The sequence below is a fragment of the Grammomys surdaster genome, unplaced genomic scaffold (genome assembly GCF_004785775.1).
Source record: "Grammomys surdaster isolate TR1022 unplaced genomic scaffold, NIH_TR_1.0 172, whole genome shotgun sequence".
NCBI lineage: Eukaryota > Metazoa > Chordata > Mammalia > Rodentia > Muridae > Grammomys > Grammomys surdaster.
The window spans coordinates 3,249,600-3,260,192 of NW_021604620.1; the positions used below are offsets into that span (position 1 = coordinate 3,249,600).

The following is a 10,593-nucleotide window of genomic DNA, read 5'->3' on the forward strand; positions in this document are numbered from 1 at the left end:
TAAATATGTAGACATGAAATACAATACTCTATAACAAGGTTGTTACAGAGCGTCAATACTGAAGGGGGGTGGAAGCGACCATGGCAGAGAGCTGCGTTGTCCAGCAGACTCCCTGGGATTGTAGAAGTGTATTCCATTTGCATTGACTTTGCATTGACTGGTTGGGTGGCTCGCCATAGATGGTAATAACAGGGATCACGGAAATGGCTGGTGAAGTCGATAACCTAAGGTGTTTAACAATCTCAATTTAAACATGTTACATTTTTATTTGATTTTATATGCTTGTGTGTGTGCCCAGTGTAGGTGTGTGTACCATGTGAGTGCAGGAGCCAGCAGAGGTCAGAAGGGGCATCAGGTGGCCTGAAATTGGAGTCACAGGTGTTTGTGACTCACCATGTGTACTGGGGGAACTGAATCCAGGTGCTCTTCCACTGAGCCGTCACTCCAGCCTCTTGAATATATCTATATATATATATATATATATATATATGTATATATATATTAATTAAAGCCACCACTCTATGGCTAGAGATTATCATAGCGAATAGCCCACAACTAGAATTTCTCCTCTATCCACTATGTGTGTATGAAATATGTATCAGTATAGGTAGTTACAGACAAGGGGAGTGGCAGTCAAACAGGGAGGCTGTTTTCTATTCCCTGCCTTGCTCACCAAAATGTAAGGTCTTTGGGGGTACAGGGTCTGACCATGGCAGTCCTTACTCTGTCCCCAGTACCTACAGTAGGACCTGGAAGGAAATCGGAGCTTCACTGAATGCTTGATTTTTATCTGCAGATGTTTATTAATGAGCTTGATGCAGAATGCTTTGAGGGATCCAGAGATGTCCACCGGCCTAACTGATGCAGATTAATGTCTACCCACTACATACGCTTGACACTGTCACCCAACGCGGTTCTCACCCGCCCCGTTTAACTTGTAACGTTTTGGCAAAACCTTGAGATCATCAAATATGAGAAACCACTCTGCGCCTGGAAAGTCTGAGCTGAGGCAATTTTTTGAGGAGTGGCTGGGAGGCTCCACAGGCAGACAGATGTGTGTGCCCTGAGGAACAGCTGGGTGGTCCCACATGCAGACAGATGTGTGTGCCCAAAATAAACGGGCCACGAAGGGAAGGTCGATGTGAATTGGATCCCTGTGTGCTCATCTGAGGAAAGCTGGCAGCAGCATCAGCCTGCTTTGTCAGCGGCAGTCTCTGGATTCCTGGGGCAGGGGAGGGGGGTTGGGTGGGGGGTAGAGAGCTGTTGGCTCTGGCTCCCCCTCCAACACACACCCTGGTTCTCTCCGCAGCCCTTTCAGGAAAAGATTACAACCCTCTTTTGTTCCTCTCCCAAGCTCCTTCTGTTCACAGGACCTCTCCTGCTTCCTGGTCCTCTATAAAAGTCAGCCATTACTGAGCCAAGGAGATACCCTTCCAGAGTGGCCCAGCTCGCCACCCTCCATAAACCCTAAAGAGACAGACATCACCAAAGAGTTTGTTAAACTGTGGGTCATGAGACTGGTAGGATGGCTCAGTGGGCAGAGGCACCTGCCCCAGAACCTGATGATCTGAGGTTGATCCTTGGGGTCCTTGTGGTGGAATGAGAGAGCCGATGCCCACGAGTTGTCCTCTTACTTCTATGGGGAACTGTAACATAAACACACACACAGACAAGATAATAAGACATAATAATAAACTGTGGCTCTCGACCCTTCTCAGTTGGTTTCTATTGCTGTGATAAAACACCATGACCAAAAGGAACTTGAAGACAAGAGAGTTTATCTCAGTGTACAATTCTCAGGTCACATTTCATCACTGTGGGGTTGGGGAAGGGCAGGGCAGGAGCTCAGATCTCAGGGCAGGAACTGAAGCAGAAGCCATGGAAGAACACTGCTTCCTGGCCTGCCTCCTTTGGCTCACTCAGAAGTGGCACCAACCCACAGTGAACTGAGCCCTCTGACATCAGTCATTAGCTAAGAAAATGTCCCCACAGACTTGCCCGCTGGTCAGTCCGATAGAGGTAACTTCCCAGTTAAGGTTCCTTCATCTCTTCTTGTTTGATGATTCTTGCTTGAGTCAAGTTGACACAAACAAACAATATCCAGCACACAATCCCACGATGGGGGGCTCATGCAACTGAATATATGGGGGTCATAAGATATCAGCAATGCAGCCGGGCATGGTGACACACGCCTTTAATCCCAGCACTCAGGAGGCAGAGGTAGGCGAATCTCTGAACCAAGGTCAGCCTGGTCTATGCAGAGTGAGTTCCAGGACAACCAGGGCTATACAGAGAAACCCAGTGTTACAGATAGATAGATAGATAGATAGATAGATAGATAGATAGATAGATAGACAGATAGACAGACAGACAGGCAATGGTGACGTTTCTGAATATTCAACAATCAAACATGAAATCAAAGTCAAACCCAGGATGAACCTGAGGTGCTTAGCAGCACCCACCATGTCACATGACACCACTGCAGCCTCGGTTGGAATACATGACACATGCACTTTGCCCAGGCAATGCCAGCAAATGCTGGCTGAAGTGAGGTGGGTAGTGGGTACCCACTACCAGTGCATGCTTGTAGCACCCCCATGCCCTATGCTCCCACCCACCCCCTATCCCTGCTCACACTGGGGAGACAGAAACAAAATGGTTGAAGACGCTGTGCTGACCCCAAGCCAAAGCCCACTGAATGGTTCTTTAACGAAACTTAAGTCAGCGTCTGAAACAATAATTCTTAAAAACAAACATTTGTTCACAGTGCAATCCAAAGATACACTGATCTGACTGATACACACATGCTGAGGAGAGGCAGTGAGAATACCACAGTTTGTAATGTATGTGGTGAGGCTGGACAGATGGCACAGCAATGAATCAATTGCCTTGCAACCATTAAGACCTAAGTTCAATCTCCAGTGCTCACATGAAGATGCTGGGCATGTGGAATTCATGAGTGTAACCCCAGCTCTGAGAGTTAGACACGAGAGAACCCCTCGGCCTCCCTGACCAGGCAGCATAGCCCCATTTCTGATCTCTAGGCTGGTGGCAGTTTCTCTACAAATGTCCCCCACAGGCTCAGATGTCTGACTACTTGGTCCTCAGTTGGTAGTGCTGTTTCAGGAGGTTTGCAAGGTGCAGCTTTCCTGGAGGAAGAATGTCACCAAATGCAGGCTTTGAGGGTTTAAAGACTTCATGCTATTTGAAGGTTCCTCTCTCTCTGCTTCATGCTTGTGGTTAAAGGTGTGAGTTCCCGGCTTCTGCTTCAGCCACCGTGCCTGCTGCCTGTGGCCACACCTCTGTTCCTCTACCAACAAAGACTCTAATCTCTCTAGAGCCATAAGCCAAAATAAACTCTTTCTTCCTTAAGTTTTCTTGGGCCATGGTGTTTTATCAGAACAACAAAAAAAGTAATTCACACAAGGCCAAGGAGAGCCCTACCTCAAGGGACATAGGTGACATTCCTGAGGCCAATACTCAGGATTGTTCTCAGACCTCCACATGCACACACACACACACACACACACACACACACATGTGCACATGCCCATAAATCCACACAAGCATTAAAAGAAGAAAAAAACATATGTGCACACTAACTGGGCCAGTTAGAATCTTCCAACCATGGTCACGACAAACCTTCTTTTATCCTCTGACTCAAAACGACTACATTTGTAGTCTTAAAAGACAGAGATGCCTTGGGAGTGAAGAAAGGGTTGGTATTAGGGGGAAAAGGAGATGGAGCAGTGTGGGGGGCTGGGGAATCCATTGAGGGTGAGGCTGTGCAGGATTCCAGTATACGCAGATACAGTGAGGGGCCATGCTGCCGTCTACCTTGCTGGGCTCTGGCTGAGCCACAAGCACTGAGGTAAGGCTCCACATATGGATTCCTGGGCATTGTCTCAGCAGGATATGACAGCAGCCACCTGCTCTGAGAATAAGTGTCACCAATAAGGCAGGTCTGAGGGACAAAGACAAATAAAGCAGAGCTCCTGGGCGGGTGCCACCTCTCCGTCTTTCTCTAGCACCCTAAGGAGCCCTGAACATCTCCAGTCCCGTCTGTGAGCCGATCCACTCATGACTTGTACACGTGGGCTAGGGAGGGACAGGACCTCTGTGGGTGTCCTCCAAGCTGTGATATGTTTCTCCCACTCAAGGTGTGCCAAGCTGGCCCTGTGCACTACATGTAAAGAGCTCAGAGAAAGGGCAGTGTGAGCTCTCTGCTGTGTCAACAGAGCCAGGAGGACTCCGCTGGTCAAGCAATGGAAAAATCAATAGACTATTTAAAAATGTAATGCTGGCTGCCGAGTGCTTTCAGAAAGGGCATTCCAAGGAGGACCATCGAGGGCTGAAAGGATGCCATGCCTGGCTCCTGGAAGAGCACTCAAGGGAGGAAATATCTAAAACACTTGGGTGTTTCCAAGTAGTCTTTCCTCTAGGTCTCAGCCCCAAGTGCCACCAAGTCCCTTACCCAACCCGATACCAGCAGTAGCACACAAATCTTGCCTAGGGAATCTTGCACCAGCTTTATTCTGGACTGGCCCCCCTCATAAGACATGATAAACACTGTTCACAAAGATTAGCTGCAACTATTCTCCCCAAGTCACTGAAGCCCATTTGTGCGTGTCTGTTGCATGCGTGCTTATGCATGGTCTTTGCTTGTACGCAGGTGCACTCATGTGTGAACATGGGAGCATGGAGAGAGCAAGGTTCACATCAGGAATCATCCTCTTTTGCTTTCTACCTTGTTCATCCAGGATCTCTCAATCAAGCCCAGAGCTCACCGATATGGCTAGTTCACAGTCAGCTCCGGATCCCTGTCTCTGCCAATCCGACTCCAGCATTGCATGCAGGCCCCTCTGCAACTCAGCAACTTCAGTTCTGCGGATACAAAGTCCCATCCTTAGGCTTGCTTGGCAGGGCAAGAATTTAACCATTGAGCCATCTCTGAGTACTGCTGTAAGTACTGCTTTACATTTGAAGAAACTTGTGTTTGACTGAGGGACATGTGGCTAGGAAGTAGCCAGTCTGAGGGTCTATTTTTCTTATTTAAGTTATTTCTGGGCTGGAGAGATGGCTCAGTGGCTAAGAGTACTGTCTGCTCTTCCAGAGGTCCTGAGTTCAATTCCCAGCAACCACATGGTGGCTCATAACCATCTGTAACAGGATTCAATGCCCTCTTGTGATGTGTCTGAAGACAGCTACAGTGTTTTCATATACAATAAATAAATCTTTAAAATAATTTTTAAAATATGATTTCTTCCTTTGCATTAAACAGAAACCCAGTTTATATTTTAGGTATTTTATGTGAATTATATGCATTGAATTCTTTTCAGTCTTTCTCGCTTCCTGCTGGGTTGCTGAAATTCTTTTCTACTTTTATCCTTGTGTGTTGCAGATATTTGTTCATTTTCATTGATATGAGAGACAGTAACATCTATTCTAAACATACTTCATCCTAAAACAACTAGGTCTACCACACCCCTGACATCACTAGCCAATTACAATAGTTTAATGACCTTTATAACTGTCTAATTTTTTAAGATTATTTTTAATTGTGGGAGTGGCACAGTGCTCATGGAGACCAGAAGAGGGTGCCAGCTTCCCTGGGAGCTGGAATCACAGGCAGTTTGCGCCACTCAGGGCGGATGCTGGAATCTAAATCTAGCTCAGGCATCATCCTTCAGATGGTAGACAGTAACCCAGCTACCCACTGGCATCAGGAAGCTTGAAAATGGGAGAGCAGAGAAACAGGCGCACATGCAACAGAGAACTGTGCTCTGCCAATCCCTGGGGTCCTCAAGAGAAGCTGTATCCCACAGCAAAGAGTCAGACCCCTGGGACCACAGACAGCACCTGCAAAGCCCCAGAGAACAGGAGTCTCACGGGTTCCGCGGCCTGGAGGCTTTCACGCCTTCCTATTAGCACCCTGCTTTCTTCTGTCTCTGTTGCTTTTATTCCTTCTTTTTAAAGGAGCTTTCTTTTCATTCTTCCGTGTAGTCTGTGTATGTGTCTCCAACTGCGACCAAATCTTTCTACAGAATAAACTAGTTTCAGAATGTGGGTGATTCCCAGACTCTCAACATCTCCCAAGCTCACCCTTTCCTATCTTCACAAAGAGGCAGCTTGGAGAGTGGAAAAGGACCTGGTTCTAGAACGTTCTGCCACAGGAAGAGCCAGTAAGTGAATCCAGCTCTTTGTACCCTTCAAGGAACTCAACTGCTTGTCTCCAAGCCCTGGCCAGGAGGGATCTGCTCACAAAGGAACATTCAGGATTCTCCTTGGAGCTCCAAAGTCTGATTCATAATTTTGGACTTATTTCCTCTTTTTAACACTTATTTCAGAGGCGGGAGCTGGCAGGCTCCGGCACGTGTGGAGTTCATGGGACAGCTTTCTCCTTCTATTGTGTGTCCAAGTAATCAAACTCGGACCATCAAGCTTGGCAGTAGGCATCTCTACTGACTGACCAGTCTCACTGGCCCTTGACTGTCCGTTTCTCACCGTGTAGTCCCAGCAGGAGAATGTCCAAAGGCTGACTGTCACTCGGGTGCCTCTCTAAGCACATTGGCATACTTACACGCAGGCAGAAAACACATGGCTGTTTTGTCTGTGTGGCCAAAGACAGCTGGCCAGGTCCTGTCTGCCTCTGCCAACAGCAAAATGTGCTGTCAGTATAAAATGGGCTTTGGACAGAGAATGCCTTGCATAGCTGGTGTAGAAATGTTATGAGGGCCCAGGCTCACTGGGTACACTGGAGGTGTTGATAATGGTGAAGCACCTTTGTTTCTCCTGTGCGGCTCTCTGTAGGAAGGAATTCTGCCAGCTTGGCAACAGGCCACACACCACACCACGATTTACACAGGGGAGGGAGTTTGATGTGCAGACACATTCGGGGCTCTAACCAAGGTTATACCATTGGTCTACAATAGACCATAAGGCAAGTGTCCTATTTACAACAGCTGCCTTTGGTCATTACAGATGCCACATAGTTTGCAAAGACATGGTTTACTTAGCTTGTGATGTGGTTCACCACGAAAATGCCCTGACTTAAAGAGACCCTCAGAGACAGATAGATGTCTCAAGAATTAACAGCACTACTTTTCCAAAGGTCTTGAGTTGGAATGGATTTGGTCACCAAAGCCCTTATCAGGGGACTTACAGACGCCTCTATCTCCAACTCCAGGGAGATCTGATGCCCCTGGCCTCACATATTCACATATACTACACACACACACACACACACACACACACACACACACACACAAAGAGAGAGATAGAGAGACAGAGAGAATTTTAAAACAAAATAAAATTTTAAAAGAGAAATCTTCTAAATAAAATTCTATTGTTGTTGTTCTGTTTGTCTGTCACACTCCAAATCTGTTACAGTTTATCCCTTCAGAGAGTTCTCAAGGATGGGCTAGCAGGCTGGGGTGGCCAAGAGTTGCCTTCAGCACCTTCATGACTCACCAGGAATTTGTCCTAGGAATGTCAGTCTTATGTAGGACTACACCAAGGAAAATGACAGTGTTGAAAATAGAAATGAAATAAAACCCATATCCTTCCTTCTGTCTTTGTCTTCACGACTGGGCAAGACACAGTGCTTGCCCCAAGCTTAGCTAGATTCCAAAGGAATCTAAATTCCAAATTTCCCCCTTGAGATTACTCAGCAGACTACTGAACCAGGACCATACAGCATCTTTCAGCTGTTCTAAAGAGGATTCAAGCCACACTATTCCTGGCCTGGGTAGACCAGTTGCTCTTCTTATTGTAGGTGGGGAGCAATACTCCATCTCTAGTTCTCTGGATAGCTTGCTGTTGACCAAACTGACTGAAGATGGACATTAGAGTCCAGGGTGGAGTTGGGTCGGGTGGAAAGACAATCTGTATTGCCGAGCCTAGAAGGTTTCTCTACTCAGAATGTGATTATATAAAGCCAAGGTCCCAGAAACCAGTCATGGTGGTACTCATATATGACCCCCAGGGCTCTGAGTTAAATGTAGTACAGCAGGAAATTCAAGATCAATGTGGGCTACATAGAGAGAACCTGGTTAAGAAAAAGAGCCCGTGCCTCCATCCTGGGATATGTAGTTACCTGCAAAAGGAACAGAGTTTTTGTCATCCTTGTGGGTATTGAAGGCCTCCCCTGTAGAGAACGTGGAGGATCAGGAATAAGAGTTAGAGATCTCAGGTCCTGGTGGGAAGGCTCCACCAGACGCCCAGCCAGACTTTCCTTCCTTGTGTGAGTGCTGGACAGGCATGACCCTTTTCTTAAGTCTGCATGTAACTCATTCTACCTCGATGCACATGGTACCCTGAGGCAGACACGCCTTGTCCTTGCTGTGAACATGCAAATGTGGCAAGACAGAGAACAGGACAGTCGTGCAGCTCCTGAGAACAGAAGGCTGCCTGAACAAACACTCTCCAAGGACTTATGCTGCATCCCTGGGACACAAAGATACAAACACACAGAGGGGTGCAGGCACACACAGGGATGCAGGTACACAGAGGGTTGGGGGCACACACAGGGATGGAGGCACACACAGGGATGGAAGCACACACAGGGATGGGGGCACACACAGGATGGAGGCACACACAGGGATGGGGGCACACACAGGGATGGGGGCACACACAGGATGGAGGCACACATAGAGATACAGGCATACAGGGCAAGGCTGGGGACAAGGCTGTTGGGACCCAGTGCTGTAGTAAAATATGGTCATGAAAGGAAAACAATAAAAATGAATGGATTTATTTATTTGATTTGAACACACTCTTTCACAACTCAACAGCTGTGAAAGTCACGACGAGTGACAATCACAATGACAAACAAAATTACTAAAGTCTCATTAGGAAACTCAGCCATGGCTGTTCATAATGCCGTCACTTTGACTGGGCTGTCATACATCATTGGACCTACAAGATATTGAGACTAACTTCAGGGAAATCACCATGGGAATTGTTAGTTCCCATGATTTAGCAATGGCACAAAAATTCATTGTGTGGAGACTTGAGAGATGGGCAGGTCCATAAAGCACCTGCCATATAGAGATTGGGCCCCTAGAACCCATGTAAAGGCTAGGAACAGCAGTATGTATCCGTGCTGTGGGCTGCAGGCATTTAATATGCTCTGTTCTTGTTGTTGCCTGTCAGAAATCTAGAGGGAAATCCAAAGACAGGGACTCAATTACATTCTTCAACTACTGGGAAAACGTTTTGTGCTTGTTTGAACATAATGGGTTTGCTTCTTATTCTTAGAGTGTCTTCTCCTTTGGGATATGCTATGATGTCCCAAGACCATTTATCCTCAACATCAGTAAGAAAACTTTAAGTCAGTTCTCCTTTTTCTTTTTTTTTTTTTGAAAGTCAAGACAAAGTTTTACTTTAAATGATTACAAGCACACCAAATAACATGTAACAAGTTGAGTCCTAGCATCTAGTGATTTGGGTTAAGATACACCAACAGCAGCCTGAACAAGCATATTCACTGTCCTAAATTATCCAGGATAGAGTACTATAAGGCTGGCTGCTTCTTCATAGGAGTTACAAATAGCTATTTACTACTTTTTCATAGATAATGCCCCTGACCTTTAAGAAAGTAGAAGGGAACAATTTAATCCCTTTCTTTCTTCAAAGAATTTTTTTTCTACTAGACTAATAAAAGAAAAGTCAACATTGATACCCATTACTTACACAAACAAACAGAGAAAGAGGTGAGATATATTCCTTAAAGACACACAAGGTAAGAAGATGAAACTTCAGGTATGTAATAAGTCTGTACAAAAAGCTAGATTTGATACTCTCAAAAAGTGAAGGGTCCTACAACAGCATAGAGAAATAATTTAATGCCTTCCAGAACAGAACTCAAGCTCTGTGGAGGTTTCCTGTTCTATGGGGGCAGATCTCATGCCAACCCACAGACAGGCGCTTCTGCCTCCTATCCGTTTATGCGGTAGTTTTCATGGATTTCTGGCCGGATGTCACACACAAAGGCCAAGAGGTTATCCAGGACTTCATCCCTGTTCTGCTCGAAGTAGTTCTGGAGGATAGTCATCTTCTCCTGGGTCTCCTTCTCCACCTCACTGCTACAGCTGCCATGCGACCTCAGTGCCGCAGCTTCCTTGGCCTTGAACTCCTTCTCCCTCTGCAGGCGGTACTGTTCAATTTCAGCCTGGGCTTCTTCTTTGGCCTGCTTCAGCCTCCTGTTCTTTCGCTTGCGGGCCTCGGACACCTTCTCTGCCGCCCGCTTCTCGGCCTGCAGTAGCTGCTGGATGCCCTGCGACTGACTCGCCATTGCTGCGGGGACTCTGGGCCGAAAGAACGGCCTAAGTCAATGGCTCCAGTTCTCCTTTTTCTAGAATACATTCATTTTTATTTTATGTGTATGAGTGTTTTGCCTGTTTAAGTATATGACACATGCATGCAGTACCCACAGAGGCCAGAAGATGGCATCAGATCACTGGGACTGAAGTTACAGACTGCGCCACTGTGGCAGGATTTTCCCTGTCCAATTACCTTAAAATATTAGTTCAGGAGGCCTGTGATTGGACAGGGAAAAGGAAGACGGAGCTAAGAGTTGGGGGGGGGGGGGGA

The 10,593-nt window shown here is 46.7% G+C and overlaps 1 pseudogene; it reads right to left on the minus strand.

The window, feature by feature from the left end:
- Positions 1-9,812: 9,812 nt before the first annotated feature.
- LOC114621171 lies at positions 9,813-10,334 on the minus strand (annotated as a pseudogene).
- Positions 10,335-10,593: the final 259 nt, after the last annotated feature.